This window comes from Schistocerca cancellata, chromosome 9 (genome assembly GCF_023864275.1).
Source record: "Schistocerca cancellata isolate TAMUIC-IGC-003103 chromosome 9, iqSchCanc2.1, whole genome shotgun sequence".
NCBI lineage: Eukaryota > Metazoa > Arthropoda > Insecta > Orthoptera > Acrididae > Schistocerca > Schistocerca cancellata.
In genome coordinates this window covers 508,992,367-509,006,606 of record NC_064634.1, presented here as the reverse complement: position 1 = coordinate 509,006,606, position 14,240 = coordinate 508,992,367, and positions in this window count along the sequence as shown.

The following is a 14,240-nucleotide window of genomic DNA, read 5'->3' as shown; positions in this document are numbered from 1 at the left end:
CTCGAAATTCAAATAAACGGTGCTCTCTTTATTTCTAGACAGTTTTGTCCTATTCCACTGCCATCGAGACGGCACCTTCATACAGCTGCTGAGTAACTTGTACGCAGGTACGTAGTAAGAAGGGATAGGACAGCAAACAATCACTGATGTGGAGGAAGGCCGGTACATCCTGCCACAAGTGATGGAAAATGCTTCATTGTAATACTTACACATCGAAACTTTCGTGACAAAGAAAACTAGCACTCGTAAACAACAGCTCACAATGTAACACACGTACTGGGAATTGAGAAAAATCATATTAATAACGCAACTACCCCAAAAACCACCCCTAAGTTTGGCTCCACGAACACTCTTCTGAGTTTAAACACTTTTGCCGGCTACCAAACTCCCGCCGCTCGGGGTAGCCGTGTGGTCTTGGGCGTCTTCCACGGTTCGCACGGCTCCCAACACCCCCCACTCCTCCACGGGCATCGGTGTGTGTGTGTTGTAGTGCGTAAGCCTACGGACCGATGACCTCAGCAGTTTGGTGTGCTCCCATAGCCCTTACCACAAATTTCCAATTTTTTTACCAAACTCCCCAGACAAGAACTTTATTGAGCCTACATGGGATGCCATGCAACGTGTTGTTCAGAAGAGATCTCCACACCCTCGTGCTGTTACGGATTTATGGTCAGCCCTGCAGGATTCATGGTGTCAGTTCCCTCCAGCACTACTTCAGACATTAGTCGAGTCATTGCCACGTAGTGCTGAGGCACTTCTGCGTGCTCGCGCAGGCCCTACACGATATTGGGCAGGTATACCAGTTTCGTTGTCTCTTGTATTTTGAACAAAAGTAGATGAATAAACATGAACACACATTTGCTGCATCGCGTATTCTCTAGGTGTGTTTTTTATGCCTGCTGCAACGAATATTGTACCGACAGAGCTCGCAAGATATCGTGTAAAGGGTGCAGTCTTAAGCTTTTAAAATGAATACATGACAGTAGCGCAAGCACCAGATAGTACTAAAATCAAGGAAATTTCTGGGTAAATTAGTATAAACTCACATTCGAGGTATGAACAAATGCTGGCTACAATGAATATTGAACCGAGAATATTGTTTCTTGCATTGAACAAAATAAGCACTTAACAATTTCCAGCAGTACCACACACTATGCTGAGTAGAAGACTTCCCCAATAACTTAATGCTGGTAGGACGAAACAATAACGTCTTAGGAGGAGAGAGACGTAATGCTCAAAAAAACACCAGCTTTGGCTCTACAGGAAGATTAAACAAAACAAGAAGGTGCAGGTATCGCTGTGTCGATTTTCACGTTAAAACTATGATTGGTTTTATAAATCGTGGTTGCAAGTGCAGTATCGTGGTATGGTATTGATTCCTATGATTCAATAAAAAGCTACGGTCACCCACTACCAGCTACAAAAGCCACACTGCACGTTGGTTGTGATCACATCATTTGCGTATTCACCACTTGGTGCGAAGTGCAGAATCGTGCCGCCTGAAAGCAGGACGCCACGTGGTGTAATGTCGTAATAAAATCGCTCATCTTACCGAATTTTTATAGAGTGATAACATGTGAGTGACTAGGAAATTATCTCGTCTGCAGATATTTTTACGTGAGAACTCGAGAAAATGCGGAAAGTGGTAGTTCCAGTTGCAGTGATATCACAGATTGCAGATCATCTTCGTGCTTTACAATGTAATGTTTTAATGCCAATAATTATGTGTATTTCTTATGTCTAGAGAAGCAGCAAGCATCTCTTCCACCGGCGTCTCACCATCTTGATGCAAACAACGCATCACAATCGATGTTCTCTCTAGCAAGATGGGAAACGTGTAGAATGGCAGTATACCTCACAGTCGAACAAGGGTCCTCGGACCTACTGACCTGATGACACACACACACACACACAGCGAGAGAGACAGACAGACTTTCGACAATGGAGTAGCAGAAATACCCCTTCATGATGACTGTAGCTCTGGAAATATCAGTTTGCCACGTAAATCTATATCGTACTATGACTGGAATAATTCTTTTTCCACGCAAAACTTTTATACCCTACGTCTGTGCATGCGTAGAAATCGCAGTTTTCAGTGCCAATCTATACTTCCCTTACAACCAGATATACACTCCTGGAAATTGAAATAAGAACACCGTGAATTCCTTGTCCCAGGAAGGGGAAACTTTATTGACACATTCCTGGGGTCAGATACATCACATGATCACACTGACAGAACCACAGGCACATAGACACAGGCAACAGAGCATGCACAATGTCGGCACCAGTACAGTGTATATCCACCTTTCGCAGCAATGCAGGCTGCTATTCTCCCATGGAGACGATCGTAGAGATGCTGGATGTAGTCCTGTGGAACGGCTTGCCATGCCATTTCCACCTGGCGCCTCAGTTGGACCAGCGTTCGTGCTGGACGTGCAGACCGCGTGAGACGACGCTTCATCCAGTCCCAAACATGCTCAATGGGGGACAGATCCGGAGATCTTGCTGGCCAGGGTAATTGACTTACACCTTCTAGAGCACGTTGGGTGGCACGGGATACATGCGGACGTGCATTGTCCTGTTGGAACAGCAAGTTCCCTTGCCGGTCTAGCAATGGTAGAACGATGGGTTCGATGACGGTTTGGATGTACCGTGCACTATTCAGTGTCCCCTCGACGATCACCAGTGGTGTACGGCCAGTGTAGGAGATCGCTCCCCACACCATGATGCCGGGTGTTGGCCCTGTGTGCCTCGGTCGTATGCAGTCCTGATTGTGGCGCTCACCTGCACGGCGCCAAACACGCATACGACCATCATTGGCACCAAGGCAGAAGCGACTCTCATCGCTGAAGACGACACGTCTCCATTCGTCCCTCCATTCACGCCTGTCGCGACACCACTGGAGGCGGGCTGCACGATGTTGGGGCGTGAGCGGAAGACGGCCTAACGGTGTGCGGGACCGTAGCCCAGCTTCATGGAGACGGTTGCGAATGGTCCTCGCCGATACCCCAGGAGCAACAGTGTCCCTAATTTGCTGGGAAGTGGCGGTGCGGTCCCCTACGGCACTGCGTAGAATCCTACGGTCTTGGCGTGCATCCGTGCATCGCTGCGGTCCGGTCCCAGGTCGACGGGCACGTGCACCTTCCGCCGACCACTGGCGACAACATCGATGTACTGTGGAGACCTCACGCCCCACGTGTTGAGCAATTCGGCGGTACGTCCACCCGGCCTCCCGCATGCCCACTATACGCCCTCGCTCAAAGTCCGTCAACTGCACATACGGTTCACGTCCACGCTGTCGCGGCATGCTACCAGTGTTAAAGACTGCGATGGAGCTCCGTATGCCACGGCAAACTGGCTGACACTGACGGCGGCGGTGCACAAATGCTGCGCAGCTAGCGCCATTCGACGGCCAACACCACGGTTCCTGGTGTGTCCGCTGTGCCGTGCGTGTGATCATTGCTTGTACAGCCCTCTCGCAGTGTCCGGATCAAGTATGGTGGGTCTGACACACCGGTGTCAATGTGTTCTTTTTTCCATTTCCAGGAGTGTAGTTTGTTCACTTCCCACCCAAATCATTTTCTTTTGCACATGTCAGAACACAGTCCACGGCAACTTTACACTCCAACACATATGCATATTAGACAAGGAATGGGATTATTGTTTATATGTGGATAACGTCCGAGAAAAAGTACGGCATGTCCGCACTCACACCAGATAGGTATCTCGAGTCTCCTCTGTTCTATGTCATTAGGTGTTCCAGCCAATCAGATTAGAGAACAGACTGCAGGTATTTTCAATCAGCGCATCCCGAAGGCATTGCTTCCCCAAGACTCTCTGAGACTAGTGTCGTAAAACACAGTCGTCCAGCACTACGTGGTATGGGCTTCGAACGAAACGTGCACTATATCCCCATTCCAGTGGTGTAACTACCGTTCCGAGTAAATTAGCTCCCAACCGGAGCAACACAATAAAGTGTATCTGGCATTGTGATCAGGTGCATTCGACGGATAACGAGAGCTTCTCAGACAACACTCAGTTACATGGGTAAAGATGAGTGTGCTAAAAAGCTGTGGGAGTGGGAGGGGATGAAGGACGGAAAAGCCTCCCCCCCCCCCCCTCACAGTTTCATTTCACTCCTCGCTCCTCACCTTCTCCTCTAACTCACATTCCACCACACTGCTCTTTACTTATATCCGCTCATCATGGTTTCCCCATCCCCCTCCCCCCAAATCCCCCCAAATATTTCCATCACTATTCCTTCTCTACTCTTACACAGTACATAATTACCCACATACAATAATCTCATTAAAAATAATGTTTTAGCTCAAAGACAAAGTAGTGGGAAGATTATGTTGGCAACACTACAAAAGACAAACAACAACAGATACTTCAAGTACAAAAACAAACAGAACACTGTGACGTGCATAAAAGAGTGTTGTGAGAAATGCATAGTGCTGCAGAACATCTAAAAAGTTAAACCAAAATTATCAGTGTCCAACACAGAAAGACAACGATGTGCTAGCAGACTGTATTTCCGGATATAAGCGAGAAATCAACCGAAAACTCACCGTAAGTACAAATCAACCTGTTCTTAACGAACTGTTTTTCGACCTAAAAAACAAATCAAAATGTAAAGAATTAAATTACAGACCACTGATGATGACTTACCTCAATAAATCGAAACGCGTCTGGTGAATATATCACGCATTTTTGTAGTTGCAACGACAGAACAAAAACACCTAGAAGAATTTTATTAAGTCATTGAAGCTGCTTTGCTACACCGAGGATATCTACTTCTATGTTTCTCATCTTGGTAGTTGTTGTTGAATGGAATTCAGGAAGGTTCATCGATAGAGAGTGAAAAAGGAGAAAATCGGAGTGTGCAAGATCGGTGAATAAGGTGGGTGCAGAATGATTTTCCAGCCCAACTCCTTTATAGCATTATCGTGAAGCAGCACCTCTTCACTCAACCTTGCTGGTCATTGTTCTTGGGATGCGTCTGAAAGATGTGTCAATTGTGGACAAGAAATGTCATTAATTTTGATTACATCTTCTGGAAGTCATTCGTAGTACACCACACTGCCGCTGCTCCAATAGATGCGGAACATCATCTTTCGTGGATGCGCGCAGATGCTTGAACGGCGAGTTGCTGCTTTATTTGTGCGCAACCATTCCCTCCTATTCCTTGTTGTTGTTGTGGTCTCCAGTCCAGAGACTGCTTTGATGCAGCTCTCCGTGCTACTTATCCTGTGCAAGCTCCTTCAACTCAGAGTAACTACTGCAACCTACATCCTTCTGAATCTGCTTAGTGTATTCATCTCTTGGTCTCGCCCCACGATTTTTACCCTGGACGTTGCTCTCCAGTACGAAATTGGTGATTCCTTAATGACTCAGAACAAGCCCTACCAACCGATCTCTTGTTATAGTGGTGCCACAAAATCCTCTTCTCCCCAATTCGATTCAGTACCTCCTCATTAGTTACGTGATCTGTCCATCTAATCTTCAGCATTCTTCTGTAGCACCGCATTTCCAAGGCTTATATTCTCTTCCTGTCTAAACTATTTATCGTGCATGTTTCACTTCCGTACATGGCTACACTCCATACAAATACTTCCAAAAAAGGTTTCTGACACTTAAATCTATACTCGATGTCAAAAAATTTCTCTTCTTCAGAAACACTTTCCTTGCCATCGCCAGTCTACATTTTATGTCGTCTCTACTTCGACCATCATCAATAGCGAAACTCATCTACTACTTTAAGTGTCCATTTCCTAATCTAATTCCCTTAGCATGGCCTGATTTAATTCGACTACATTTCATTATCGTCGTTTTGCTTTTGTTGATGTTCTTTGAGGCCTGGTTGCTGGGTAACCAGAGAGCACACGCCGTAAACAGTTACTATGGGTTGCAGTCAAACACACAACTTTATTTGTTCTAAGAACCACTTATTAACACATTCCCTTAAAAATCACAATTAAACAATACAGCTGGAACCTAGTTAAAGAAAACTTCATATGCTTTCTGGGCTGAACGCTTGTCTTAGAAATCAAAAGCAATTACAAATAGAAGGTAAATTAAAAAAAAAAACATGCAATGAAAACAATTAACGGCTGAAGGCTCACACTACACGTCTGAAGAACAAATATAAATAAGGCACATTAATAAACAATTTTTTCTAAGCAAGACAATTTCGTTTTAAACTTACAACAGAAGGCCGAAGCCTGATTAACTTATTGCATGCCTGAAGGCCACAAACAAATTTGAAACAACAGCTGAAATTCTGAACAATAAGTCAGATAAATAATTTGGAATAAACCTCTTGCTCCTTATAAAAAATTTCCTTTGGAGAATACACACGGTTGAAGGCCTTACTAAAGGGTTCACGCAAATCCTCAGATGAAGGCCACACATAACACATGGAACAACTAACGGCTTAAGGCCTGGATTACAAACAATGTCAGATAGAACAATTTCTAAGAATAAAAAATCTTTTTTCTAAAACAATCAATGCTCAAAATTTTAATTTAACACAGATGAAGGCCTCTACGTAAAATTTAAAAAAAACTGAATTAATACACAGCCAAAGGCCTCGCACAATATCTCAACTGAAATGAAAATGACAATTTAAAACAAACAGAACAAGTGGTACTCAGAAGTGTTCGAAGGGTCGGTCTGCGAAAGTAGCTCAAACGCCAGGTGAGGTGAGACAGCCAGCCAAGAGTTGAAGTTAGGTGATCGGATGGCAACCCAAGCTAGGACGACGCAAGGACCAACCAACAATTTCCCCAATTCCCTTCCGTCTGACCAATGGCACAACGATGGAGAATATCGGCCAGGGACGAGAATACAAGCAGCCCTACGCCTCCAGAAATTGGCGTCTAAAAATAGCCAGGGGAACAATAACAGCTCTAAGCAAATACGAACCAAACAACTTAAAAGGCTGTCGAACTACACTCCATGCTGGACAGCAACAACACGACGAGGAAAAAGGCACACTGCCTAAAAACTACGCTAACGACCAGGGCAGGTAACTGGAGCGTTAACGGCCACAGGGCAGAAAATACCGCTGGTGCACTTCTCTGATAAGTAACAGTCAGTTTAATAATTTATCACAACACAGGAAGACGACCGCAAGAGCTCGCCGACTCCATCGCATCATACGATGCTGCTAGCCCAAACGGCCAAGCAGGAGCCACAACCCGCAAAGGAAATACGAAGAGATGTCACAGCAGTTGAGGTTTCATAACAGATAAACTGATCGCTCAGCCTCAGCGTCCAGGTTCAATGGGCAACGAACTTGTTGCTGTCACAGTTAGCACCTCACGATCCCACAGCGAGTGTACACCGCCAGAGGCCCCGGCCTGACCTGCTCCGTCACAACCGACTAACTCACACGCAGACGGCATTAAAATAACTGCTCAGTCAAACCACACAAGCCACACATGGTTCCACCAAAACACTTCCACAAACAACTGGAACAATACTAAAACCAGTGACTGTGGAACAACAAGGACGAATCACAAGTCGACACACATGGTGGACCCAGGAGCGGTCGGCGACTAAATACACGTCGTCCTATGAGACGACCAACGAACACCAACCAAGGCCGTACCCACTCAAGTCATGCGTGTCGCAATGGTCGGGCGAGTCATGGCTGTCTGGACCTCACTGCTGCTACGTCCTGACTCCCTTCAGATGCACGCTGACCCAGAGACACTGGCTCGCACCCAACCATATAGAGGGAACACTTGGCCATTGGCCATCCGACATCTCTGCACAAGCAAGGAACCGACCCACATCCCGCAAGATGACGAACTGAAGGGGCCCAGAAACGGTCTGGCGAGTACTCACTGTCCGAACCTCACTGGTGCTTAGTCCCAACTGAACTCTCTGCACACCACGACCCGGAAATACTAGTGGTATTTATTGATAGTGCTGCTGCTGCCACTCACGGGCAGGCAGGCCAGCAACTTAGTGACGCCAGTAAATCGAATATGCAACAGGACGGCAGTACCGCAAAGACAAAATGTCAAGTCATGCACAGCTCATTGATCTTATATCCTTCTTTCAAGATACTGTCCATTCCATTCTGAAACGCCCTGCTGAAGCCTCAGGACAGAACAGGTAGTTGGAATTGTGGAAAGGGGCCAAAATGAGCAGCTGTCAGTTACACTCGAACACATATAACTTTATTTATTTAACCAACCATAACAGCACAAATTCTTGAACTTCGTTATCGGCTGAATACGGCACACTGTCTTATGCCTTAAGGGCACCACTTTAATTGTAAAAAACACAGCTAAAAGCCATTAATTCAAAATTCAGACGCCAAAGGGAATATTTAGAGGGCAGAAGGCCTCACGTTAATAAGTTCTACAATTTGGCTGAAGGCTCAAAATCTAATACTTGAAAAGCAACAATCTTAATTTAAAGACGGCTGAAGGCCCATGATTTAAGACTCAAGGTAAAATTAAATTTAAAAAAAAACACAAGGCAGAAGGCCTTATCTTCAATTACGCTGAAGGCCACAAACCGTCTTATGGTCTGATGCTCAAAAGACAAAGATCCTTGATTTAGAAACGGCTGAAGCCCCGTGACTTAAAACTCAACGTAAAATAAATTAAAACAACAAAGCCTTAAATTGGGCTGAAGGCCCCAAACAATCTAATACTTGACAAGCAAGGAACTTTAATTTTAAAACGGCTGAAGTCCCATGACTCAAAACGCAACTAAAATAATTTTTAGCAGGCAGAAGGCGCAAGGCTTTATTTATAAAAAATAATTTAATCAGGCTGAAGGCCCAATCTAACACTTGACAAGCAAGGAATTTTAATTTTAAAGCGGCTGAAGGCCCATAACTTAAAACACTACTAAAAACAATTCAACTTTGATTCAAGACCATCGGCTACGAGCCATACAAATACACACAACAGAAAATAAGAAAAGGCAGTGCAGCTAATGGCGCTCAGAAGTTCAGGGGCTCAACCAGCACTTGAAGTACCAACGTTCACTTAGGTGAAACAGGCAGTCGGCCCAACCACGCTCAATCCGACGACAACCCAACCAACAGACAGTCAAAGGAACCACCGACAAGGTAACTTACGCTCCACTCGATGAGCACATAACCGGGAGTTCAGTGCAAACGTAGAAGGAATGGATGTCGACAACCAAGCATACATTAAGCTGTCGAACTACACACCGTGCTGGACAGCGACAACACGGTGAGAAAAGGACACTGCCTAAACTTATGTCAACGAACAGGGCAGCAACCAGAACGTTAATGGCCAGAAGGCAGAAAATTCCGCTGGTGCACTTTAATTGCAAATAAGCAAATACAGTTAGACTCCACCGGACGGTGGCTAAACCTTCGCCAACACACACACTGTTGCTCGTGGGAATGTCCCAACAGAGAGAACCAAATGGCACAATGTGAACAGTCTTGACTTGCTGGTAAATTAAATCCAAACTCAACTTTCGTGTCCAGGGTCGGTGAGTCACGGACCTCGTAGCAATGGTAACAGCACCACACACCGACACTGCATAGAGACCGCCAGCGGACCAGGACAAATTATGCCCCGCGGAGATTTCCTCCCTGCTCCACGCCAATCGACCGACGGCCACACATCAGCACAGAGACAGCACTAAAATAACTGAGCAGTCGACATCACAAGCTATCGACATCACAAGTTACACACAGTTTCACGAACACTTGCACGAAGAACTAGACAATACTAACGGCATCGACTGTGCAAAAACAATGACGAATCACGAGTCGGCACACGCAAGCAACCCATAAGCGATCGCCGGCCAACACACACGTACACGTCGTCCGACAAGATGACCAGCAGACGACCAACCGAGGTGGTCCGCACTCGAGTGACGTGTATCGGCAAACGTCGGGCAGTGATGGCTGTCCGGGCCTCACTGCAGCAGCGCCCTGACTGAACTCCTGCCGCGTCCTAAGTCAAACACTGCTAGGTCCGAACTGCACTGTTAGCGCCTCCCAAGTCATTGGCAGATCCGAACTCCCAACACTGACAACCGGGAAGTAATAGCAGTCAGCAAAGATAATATGCCCAGGCGCCGCTGATGCCGCTCATGGGCAGGCAAGGCGGCAACTCAGTGACACTAGTAATTAAAACTAACATAACGAGGTGGTAGTACAGTAGAAACAGGATATCAGATGATATGAACACGAGCCACGCACGGCTCACGTTCAGCTGCTCTTCCAAGTCCTTTGGTGTCTCTGACAGAATTATAATGTCATCGGCAAACCTCAAAGTTTTATTTCTTCTCCATGGATTTTAATTCCTACTGCAAATTGTTTTTTGTTTCCTTTACTGCTTGCTGAATATGCAGATTGAATAACATTGGGGATAGGCTAAAACCCTGTCTCACTCCCTTCCCAACCATTGCTTCCCTTTCATGCCCCTCGACTCTTATTACTGCCATCTGGTTTCTGCAAAAATTGTAAATAAAGTTTCGCTCCCTGTATTTGACCGTTGTCACCTTCAGTATTTGAAAGAGGGTATTCCAGTCAACATTGTCAAAAGCTTTCTCCAAGTCTACAAATACTACAAACGTTGGTTTGCCTTTCTATCTTCTAAGATAAGTCATAGGGTCAGTATCGCCTCACGTGTTCCAACATTCCTACAGAATCCAAACTCATCTTGCCCAAGTCGGCCTCTCCCAATTTTTCCATTCGTCTGTAAAGAATTCGTGTTAGTATTTTACAGCCTTGAATTATTAAACTGAGAGTTCGGTAATTTTCACACCTGTCAACACCTTTCTTTTGGCTTGGAATTATTATGTTCTTCTTGAAGTCTGAGGGTATTTCGCCTGTGTCATACATCTTGCTCACCAGATGGTAGAGTTTTGTCAGGACTGGCTCTCACAAGGCTATGAGTAGTTCTAGTGGGATGTTGTCTACTCCTGGGGCCTTGTTTCGGCTTAGATCTTTCAGTGCTCTGTCAAATTCTTCTCCCATTTCATCTTCATCTACATCCTCTTCTATTTCCATAATATTGTCCTCAAGTACATCGCCCTTGTGTAGACCCTCTGTATACTCCTTCCACCTTTCTGCTTTCCGTTCTTTGCTTAGAACGTATTTTTTCCATCTGAGCTCTTGATGTTTATACAAGTGGGTCTGTTTTCTCCAAAGGTCTCTTTAATTTTCCTGTAAGCAGTATTTATCTTACCCCTAGTGATGTATCCCTCTACATCCTTACATTTTGTACTCTAGCCATCCTTGCTTAGCGATTTTTCACTTCCTGACGATCTCATTTTTGCATTCCTTTTTGCCTGCTTCATTTACTGCATTTTCGTATTTTCTCCTTTCATCAATTAAATTCAGTATATCTTCCTTATGTTAACAAAAAGACACAATTTCTCGTTAGCAGTAATGATAGAGGATAGGAACTGTCAGAGTTGTTCAATTGATGACGAGGAAGCATAGATAGGCGGCCGCCGTGGCCGAGCGGTTCTAGGCGCTTCAGTCCGGAACAGCGCGACTGCTGCGGCCGCAGGTTCGAATCCTGCCTCCGGCATGAATGTGTGTGATGTCCTTAGGTTAGTTAGGTTTAAGTAGTTCTAAGTTCTAGGGCACTGATGACCTCAGATGTTAAGTTCCATGGTGCTCAGAGGCATGTGAACCATTTGAAGCAGTGATGCACATATTGCCACGCGCAAATTTTTTTGATTTTCGCGTAGGGCATGCAGTATTCACTACTCATACACCCCATTTTTGAACCTTCCCCATAGCATGCAAATGTCATACGATGGTGGAATGATTACATCTCGTCACATTTGCCATTTCTCGTGAAGACTGGCGTGAGGATTAACGCATTTAAACGATCTCATCTTCGATTCCCGGCGGGGTCAGGGATTTTCTCTGCCTCTTGATGGCTGGGTGTTGTGTGCTGTCCTTAGGTTAGTTAGGTTTAAGTAGTTCTAAGTTCTAGGGGACTTATGACCACAGCAGTTGAGTCCCATAGTGCTCAGAGCCATTTGAACCATTTGAAACGATCTCATCAAACCCCTGGCGTCGTGGATTTGGGGAATTCTTGTAAATCTCGCGTAGCTATGCTCGGGAAGCAGTAGTAAGGGACCAATTGGCACATCGGAGGGTAGGCGCGGGAGGTGTTGATATTTTGCAAATGAGTCTGCGAGGCAGGTCTACGACACCGCTGACAGGCAAGAAGGTCTGACGAGCAGGCACTGTATACAAATGTGAAGTAACCAGGTCAGCACAGGGCACCGAGGTGCTGTGAAGAACCCATACGCTGCAGTTACAACACCACCTAGTGACCTATGGATAGGGGCCGAAGCGAGATGGCCGCGCGGGGTAGCCGAGCGGTCTTAGGCGCCTTGTCATGGTCCGCGCGGCTTCCCCGGCGGAGATTCGAGTCCTCCCTCCGGCCCTCGAGCATGGGTCTGTGTGTTGTCTTTAGCCTAAGTTAGACTTAGATTAAGTAGAGTTTAAGCTTAGGGACCGATGACCTCAGCAGTTTATTCCCATGAGGCCTTACCACAAATTTCCAATATTTTTCGAAGCGGATTGAGGAAACCTGACCATGTAACTACGAAAGAACACTCCACTTGTCCCCTACGTCAGAGGTGTAGGGAAAGGACGGGTAAATAAGCAAGCCTGCAGACTCGAGGCAGGAAGCGATGTCGCCAATCTGTCCGCCTTATAACCGAAGAGAGTGACGACTATTTAAGTTGCAAGCCAATCACGACGACCTTTTTGTGATGGATATCTGCGGCCAACCGGCCCCCTGAAGCTACCTTCAAACTCCTCTGCACGGATGCGTCATTGCTCTGGCGGGGCGCGTCGCACCTCGAAGCTACACCGGCTCGAGGAGCGAGATGGCTGTTAGCCTCTGTTCTCCAGATGACATCGTCCGGTGGACCGCGAGGGGCGGAGTCGGGGCGCGAAATCGTGGCCTGCCAGATACAGTGCTGACTGCGGGCTCTGAACGAGCTGCCCTGGACGGACGACCGGAGCTGCTGAGGCTCACTACGACGACGGACGTCAGCCTTTTGTCTTCGGCGCTCTGCATAGGGTGGTCCACATGTCGTCGCGCTCGAAGGAGGAGTCAGCCGTGTCCCGTGCTACCGGACGCAGCCAACGCTCGCGGCGGCCTCTCGGCTGTGGCGTGAATAGGAGCGCTACGTCATCAAGTCTTGGTGACAGACCACCGACGCTGCGGATTCCGGCATTTCGCGTTGGCGGCGACCCACACGCACGGTGCGCGGTGCTATCGCCGAGTTCAGCAGAACGCCCACTGTGCATCTTCGATGTAAAAAACTAAGTGACACGCTTGCCTGTGTTTCTCTACGCCCTTCGGCGCGAGCCAACCCTCTCTTCCAGACCATACCTCTCGGTCGTTCTGACATATTACAACCCCTGAGCTCGGGGGGGGGGGGGGGGGGGGGTTGTAACACCTCGAAAGTCTTCCAGAACGTGGATAGTCACTAATGTCAAAACTACTCTCCTTAAAATGGTAAAACCATTTTCTTGCCTTACTGTGTCCAATAGCAATTATCCCCATACACAGCGCAAATGTTATGTGGCCGCCATCGCTGCTGTTGCACCTTCATTGTCGGAAATGTTCCGATTCCTGCTCTTGACACTCCATTTTCTAGCGTCCACGGCTCCACTCACTAAGTCCAAATGACAAAATGACGATACGTAAACTCAAACAGCAACAGTGAACTACAAATAAATAATGACAATCGATAAATAAACCCATATCAACCGTAATACCAACACCAAAAACAAAAACAATACTAACTTATGCAGCAGCCTAATAATATATGAAAACGAATATTCGCTGCTCTTTTGCAGAAGGTTTCTCTCTTATAGCTAAGAAAAGTAGCACATTCTATTCGGCATATTAAAAGATACGACACCATTAGGAAACTGAAAAAACCTGAATAAGACTTTGTAATAAAAATAGAATATTCAAAATATTTGGGATACTGCTGTTCGGATTTTTATTGAGGGAGAAAACAAGCGTCTTTTTGTCTTATTCCAAGATTTATGGGCAGACGAATCGGTAAGTTAACATATCTGTCATATGGAACTGTATACTACGGTAACTCATGTTTAAGAGAATAAAAGTATTCACCACATCGTCTACATCTACATACGTACTCCGCAATCCACCATATGGTGCGTGGCGGAGGGTACCTCGTACCACAAGTAGCAACTTCTCTCCCTGTTCCACTCCCAA